Consider the following 7,981-nt stretch of genomic DNA (forward strand, 5'->3'; position numbering starts at 1 on the left):
TTGAGACAGGCCTATAATTGTTAAGGTCGTTCCAGTCTAAAGAAGATTTCTTTAGTATAGGCGTCACAATAGCTTGTTTCAACTCACTTGGGAAAGCACCACATTGAAGGGATGTATTTACAATTTCAGCGATATAAGGTAAAACAACACTGATATGAATCTGCAATTCTAAACACTGATATTGCTTTTTAGTAACCAAGTAGGAACACAATCAAGATTACAGGTCTTGTCTGCAGAACTGGCCACAATCTCACGAACCTCGCCGTCATCGAGCAATTTGAAACTTGACATGTGGGTCTCGAGATTGACACCTATATACTGAGCGATATCATGACGTATAGACAAATCCTTATGATCAGATACAACAACATTATTATCAATACCAGATCGGATTTTGATCACTTTCTCATTGAAAGAAAGAGCAAACTTGTTACTCAAGACGTCTGTAGTGTCAAATGAAGGAAGAGCTTTAACATTCTGGTGCACACTGCCAAGTATTCTGAATGTCTGTTTGGTGTCAGCATCTTTAAGAGCATCTTTGTAGTAACAAGCTTTAGATCTATCAATCAACTTATTTACATGCATACGTTGTTTGTTAAAATTGTCCCTATCACACTGGAGATTAGTTCTCCTAAACCTTTTTTCAAGTTTACGCGTTTCCCTACGCTGCTACGGGCTTCACTTATTTCTTGTGAGTACCATGGGAACCTTGGGTCTTATTTTACGTGTTCTTGTACTTGATGGAACATGCTGATTAAGGATACGTGTAGAAGCAATATTGAAATTGATCAGTTTCATGTTCACATCGGCATCAGGTTGAGCTTCAACAGCAAGTTCTTTTTCTAGATCACACTTGAAGTCTTCCATGTTGAGATCACGATAGTTCCGTAGTGTACACGTAACCTTAAGGGGAGGTGGTTTTTGCTGTTGAAGCAAGAAGATAACCATATTGGGCTATTCCAGAAATTAACGGCACCTACCCTAAAGAAGACATGGAATTCCCAATAAGTTTGAGTTTTCCCATGTCTTCTTTAGGGGTAAAAAGCCGTCCTTAGCAATTGCGAGCACCAACATGCGAGGGGGGTATACACCCCCCCCCCCACACACACACACCTTTGAACATGAGAGTCCGTGATCATTATTTTTAGAATCCAATTAAATATTCATAGCTGATTGATCATTGATTATCGACTATCGATTAACACCATCTCAAACGCTGCTTACCAGCGTGCTAAGGTAAGACTGTGATGAAATCCGTAGGCATGATACTCTATGCACTACTGCTGGCTATGATCTGACCTCATTGTTTACGAGGTCAGATCTTAAAAAAGATTAAGATTTTCCCATGTCTTCTTTAGGGGGAGAGCCAAAAATATCTGGATGCGCCCATTGTGGTCTGAGCCATAGCGGAGGTCACCAGAGCAGTATCTAATTAATGCCTCATCTGACCTTGAAATAACCAGATCAAGCATATGACCCAATATGTGGGTAGGGAATGTAACATGGTTTTCAAGACCATACGAAGACAAAATATCAGAAAACCGGGCTACCTCAGGCTTATGTGGCTCATCCATATGGATGTTAAAGTCATAGGTTAATAGTTATTTTAATATATCAATATAGAGGGAAAGAAGAATTACCCATCGCACACTAGCACAATTAAATATGAATTTACAAATGGAGACATGACATGCATAGGCAGATATACCAGAGTAAAACAGTACCAGACTTGAGTCCTGTTTATCAGGAACAGTCTGTGTAGCTTAGTGGTAAGAGCGCTCGTCCGACAAGCGAGAGGTCTGGGGTTCAAGTCCCCGCACAGGCAGGTATGTTCAGAGATTTTAATCTGATATATCTGCCTATGCATGTCATGTTTCCATTTGTCAATTTATTTGATTGATTGTCGCCAACGACCAAATCGACATCGTCATCACCATTTCTTCTCATCAAAACTGAGATTTTTGTATATTTTACCCCACTAAAATGCTATGCCCGAGATATGTTTGGATTTTTATAGAAAGTGTGACCAAGAACCTGGTAAAAAGAGGTAACCACCACCGGAAGAACGTACTATCATATTTTCTTCTCATAATCACAAAAATTGGAGCAATGCAACTCAAAATTAACAGGTTGGATGTTGAAAAGGGCAAACAATTTAACCGACAATTGCGTGGTTCAACTGATAATCCGTGTCGGTTAAAATTTTAACATGTTCTAATGTAGAGAAAGATTTCCGGCAAGGCTGTCCACTATTGTTTATATTATCTATTGATGTTTTCGCATGCAACATAAGACATGCAGGATAAGATATGGTATAAAACTTCCGCTTCAGAAATTATTGTTAAAAATTTACGTACATACGGATGATATTATAATATGTGACCGTACAGCACGAATGAGCCATAAATGTCCTCAATTGTATTCTGAGTTACAGTGTAAAATGGGCATGAAGGTCATATTCATAGCTATTTCAATTTGGTGCTACGTGTATCTCATTAAATGAGGTACACGTAGCACCAAATTGAGGTACCTATGAATACGACCTTCATGCCCATTTTACACTGTAACTCAGAATACAATTGAGGACATTTACGGCTCATTCGTGCTGTACGGTCACATATATCTATTACATGACCGGCATGCCAGTCAAGTTTTACAATATTGCGTGAATGTTCTATTGTATCAAGTTTTGTTAAACCAATCAAAGAAAGTTGTATGATCAGATGATTTAAAATGGAGATTACACTTAAAACAATGGTGCTAAACCACCGTATTGTTCTATGGGGCATTATATGCTAAAAAAATTGTGTACATCCATATCAAAAGGATGCACCTGTCGGCTGCTACATGTGCCTCATTTCACATAATAGCTAGGAATAAATACCAGACTCATCTCAAGTGCGAGGTCACTTCAAATCATCGCCAAGTGACATGGTTAAGGAATGTTCTCTGTATTTCTAAACCATGTCACTTGGCGATGATTTGAAGTGACCTCCACTTGAAATGAGTCTGGTTTTTATTCCTAGCTATTATGTGAAATGAGGCACATGTAGCATCCAACAAGTGCATCCTTTTGATATGGATGTTTATCCCAATCGCAGGTTCAATTTATACTTGGAATCAACTTGTTTTAGCGACAGCAAATCACCATAACATCTGACTACCCACCTTGCCCCCCCCCCCCCCCCTTCACCTCCAAGCCAATAGCCCAACGACTCACCATTTGCGCAATCTGAACCCGGGAGCTTCAGCACCAACACATTAGAGTCGCTTCACCAATAATAAGTAAAATAATTATTATTGTTTATAGATTTCAGTGGGTCGATTAGATGTTCACGCGTTTGTAAAGTGTGACGTCACAAAACATAAAGGCACAGTTCTTTGTTTAATTTTTTAATCAAAATGATTGTAATAAAACAAGGTTTGTGCACAAAAATATAACCTGTGTTAACTTATACAATATTTACAGTATTAACAATTCTAAGACAATAATTTAAATCTGTATCTTATATAAACATATTAGTATGAACCAATTCCTTAAGTTAATTACCATGATTACAGCTGGAGCATCAATGGAGCACTTTCTAAAACAACAAAATATCACTTACACTACTCACAAAATATTATAGGATCAAAATCTGACAATCGTATTAAATTCTTCCTTTTGTGTTCTTATACCAAGAGAATCTGTACAGTGTGGGCCAAAAAGAACTTTACCCAATTTAAAAGGTTCATATCTCAAAATTGAAAAGTCTGCTGCAGATTGTTTTCATATATTCGTAAAGAACAGATTCTTTGTATTTGGTGAAAAAACTATCCAAAAATGTATCAAATTAAAAACGTGACGCTAGTTTTAAATCAAAGAGTCAAAATTAACTTTGTCCACGCGAAGACCTACTAGCTTTCGCGTCGCATCACTTGCAATGGCGAGTTCGATCAAGAATGAGATTGAGAACCACTCAGCATGCTCAGTATACGCACAAATTGTTCAGCAATGTTATATAACACAATCGAAAAAAATCAAACATTTAATTTAAATGTCAAGCTGTGATAATTCGTCATGATATGCAGCTTTAATGCTGCAAATATAAACACAATTCTCTTCAAATAATTATGCGCAAAGCAATTGTAACCTCAGACCTGATTTTTTTGTCATTATGAAATGTTATCTACAAGAAAGTTTGAAGTTATTGAACTTATTGCGTCCGTGGTATGTTCGGCAAATTGTTGCGTCGACAACTGACTCTGGGGTTAGCTGCAAGTTCCATTTGAACCGCGGCAATATTTGCAGCTGAACGGCCAGTTCTTGGACGTCCACTCCGTGCTTTGCATCTATCCATCACACTTCCGAGGTTGTGAAAGTTGTTCGTATGTAGAGTTATGGTATGTTTTGGTGGGATCTTACGTTCGGGAAACGAATCCGAAATTGACGCTGCACTACCAAAAAGCTTTCTGTTCTTAATTAAGTATACCTCTGCCATAAAAGTCATCTCTTGTGTTGTGAATTGTCTTATCTTGACACCTCGCAAACCTATTTAGAAATAAGCCACGCAGTCACAAAATGCACGAAGGCATATTTAAAATTCAAAAATTGCGCCAGATAAACCTAAATTGTGCAGTTTTTATGCTAATTGTTGGTCAATGACAGGAGTGAAGTTCGAGTACATGACAAGTAAATGGGGGTTAAAATCGATTGTATTTCTTTCATGCATGTACAACAATCATCACTTTTCAAAGACAAGCCAAACGTGTTTACCAATTACATGTATGCCTAACGCATATGTATGCCGTACTCTTAGCAATTGGACACATACCATTGAATTACGTGTGGACAAAGTGATTTTTGACCCTCGGACGTAAAACTAGCACCATTTTGTTAATTTAGCTTCTTTTGCTTTCATTTCTTCATCACATACTTTTAGAAATATATACATTTAGAATATGTAACAATATTATGAATAGCTCTTCTACAATTCGAGCAACCACCCTCTGAAATTGGGTAAAGTTGTTTTTGGCCCACACTGTAGTGTCAGGTGAGACACCAATACTTGGTAGTGCCAGTGTTTTGTTGCCTAAACATTACTGTATGAAATGCCACTCATTTGATTTACAAAGTAAATGCTGCTTTTGCAAAATGCAATAAGTCTGATCTTTTGATTTCTTTACAGAAAAATACTTGAAGCAAAACTAAGATATACATAATATAAATACTACAAATTCAATTATACAATTATATCTTAAAACTATAAAGGTAGATTTGTAAATATTCGTTAAAAAGCAAGTAGGGGCACGGGGGAGGGGGCATGTGCCCCCAATTGATTTGACATTTTTAGAAAATCCCGTAGGAAAATCGTCGATAAACAGCTTGTGCCCTTCCCATCGGTTCTGTTGCCCCTCCCCCATCATGGTCGGTGCCCCTCACCCTATAGGATGACTCACGCTACGACACTGTAACAAGAAAAATAACATCTCTTGGAAAAATCTAGGATGTGGCTGATCATGACTAACATGTCAAGAGCACAGCTAAATTTCACACACTTAAAAAACACAAAATCCAGCATAATGAACTCAACAAAAGTTTCGAAAGTTTTCTTTATCTATTTGTGCCATGTTCATATCGTGTTGCATATCAATGAACAGCTATTTTTCCCCTTTACAATAACACCACTTTTGAAACAATCACATTTTTCATGGCTGAATACACGTCTTGTGGCGTGAATGCAGTGGGTCTCAAACAGAATGTGTCAAAATGACCATTATTCTGATGCACTGTGCAGCAATCCATATCTTCGCAATCTGGACCTTATGCAATTCTCCAAGATGACAACGCTCGTCCCCACAGAGGCAGGGTAATGGGACTGGAGAAGCTTGGAGAGAATGGAATGACTTGCCATCAGCCCAGACCACAAACAGCTTGGTCGTGTTGTGCATACCAGAGTAGCCAATGCAACCGTATTGAATGACTTGCGACGAATCCTGTTTAAAGAATGGAATGCCATCTCACAGCAACGTGTGACCAGACTGGTGGGCAGCATGAGGAAGGTGCCAGGCTGTTGTGGTTTTTGCACCCACTATTGAGGTGAGTGACTAGTGTTGTTTGAGCACAGAATAATTGTCTATTTGGCAAATTCTGTCTGAGCTAGACCCCGCTTCATTCACAAGACGTGTACTCAGCCGTGAAACAAGTAGGCCTATATAGCTTGCATATTTAATCGTATCCTTAAAGCCATGTAATAACATTTCCATGAAAAATAGATTAGTATTTCTTTTCCATAAAATTTAGCTTTTAATGTTAGATATGCCCCAGTTAATTTTGAGCTGAACAACTGAGGTAAAGCAAAGAAAATCGGAATTTACTACCAGCGTCTATGTCGTCAATACATGTCATATTTAGAACAGCGGTTCTTAAGAAACAACTCTAAAAGTACAGCATTTGGCAGTCTGTTTTTCAAAACTAACACCACCTACTCAGACCCATTTTATAATATAGGTCTTTCTAATAAAATATACAACATGAACAGAAACTGAACAGAAATCGAAAGCATTCTTAGACTACGTGATATAAAAAAAACTTCAAGTGACTAAAGTGTGTGAAATAATAGGCCTACACAATCAAAATACACAATCAAAACAATGAGCACATCAGCTTGTAGCCGCTCTGATCTACACAAACATACATTGGTACCTACATGTTTAATACTGCATTTTGACAAGTTGTTACCTAGCTGGGGGGTTTACAACCCACCGAGCTAGGTCCTGTTTTTCTATCCGATTCTTCTTTACCTAGCCGGGACACCGGCTAGGTCTTTAAATGCTACCGGATCTTTCTTTCTTTCTTCTTCTTCTGGCAACAAATTTCAATTGGATTCTTTGCCCCTATAATATACATAACTTTGGTTACCATCAGTGTGTAGTTATCTTTTGAGAAAAATGCAAAATCAGTTTTGTTGCCTAAACATTACTGAATGAAATGACACTCATCTGATTTACAAAGTAAATGCAGTTTTTGCAATGCTAATAAGTCTGATACTTTGATTTCTTTACAGAAAAATACTTTCTTTAAGTAAAACTTAAATATACATAAATACTACAAATTCATTATACAGTTCGTCGGCAGAGTGCTACACTATCGTAAGTGACATTTTTGGCCAATTTGAGATGTTGACGAATTATGGAAGGCCATTATAAAAACACGCATTGTAAACCAGGTTTTTTAAAAATAATTAAGCAATTTTGAAACTTAAGTTTCAAAATTGCTTAATTATTTTTAATTAATAAAATGAATATCGTATGTGCCACTTACCATAGTCTTGCACGCTAATTTTGTTTTTCCATCTGCTGCAAGACCATCGTATGTGCCACATACGCTACTTTCTTGGATCTAAACAACAAAATCACGGAATGCTATACCATCGTAAGTGCACAACAGTCTCTAGTAACACATCACTGACTGTGACGCTTTCGGCTGCAGGCTAAGTTATAGCTCCCATGACTGGTAATAGAGACGACAAATCCAGTGTTTTTATTCTTAGATTCAGTAATAAATCTTGAGAGATAACATTAGGAGAAAAGGTGTCTTTCTATTGTAAATATTATGTGCCGAAATAAATTAACAGTAATGTTGTTAAGTAACATAAAATGACAGATACTGGAAATTTGAACCGATATTACGAATATACCCTAATTTAGCAGCACTCTACACTAATTTCCATTTGAGTGCAACACTATCGTATGTGGCACTTACGACATCTTAATCAGTAAATAATTCATCTATTTATTAACTTCAACACCATTTATTATAGTTTATAGTATCAAAATTAAATTGTTTACATTCCCATATCATTTTATGGCTACTTGGAAACAAACGGCTACGCAAAACACAAATATGCTCCTCCTGTAAAACTGTCCAAACTGCACTTACGATAGTGTAGCACTCTGCCGACGAGTTATATTTTAAAACTATACTAAGCTAGATATATTT

This window comes from Amphiura filiformis, chromosome 5, assembly GCF_039555335.1.
Source record: "Amphiura filiformis chromosome 5, Afil_fr2py, whole genome shotgun sequence".
NCBI classification, from domain to species: Eukaryota; Metazoa; Echinodermata; class Ophiuroidea; order Amphilepidida; family Amphiuridae; genus Amphiura; species Amphiura filiformis.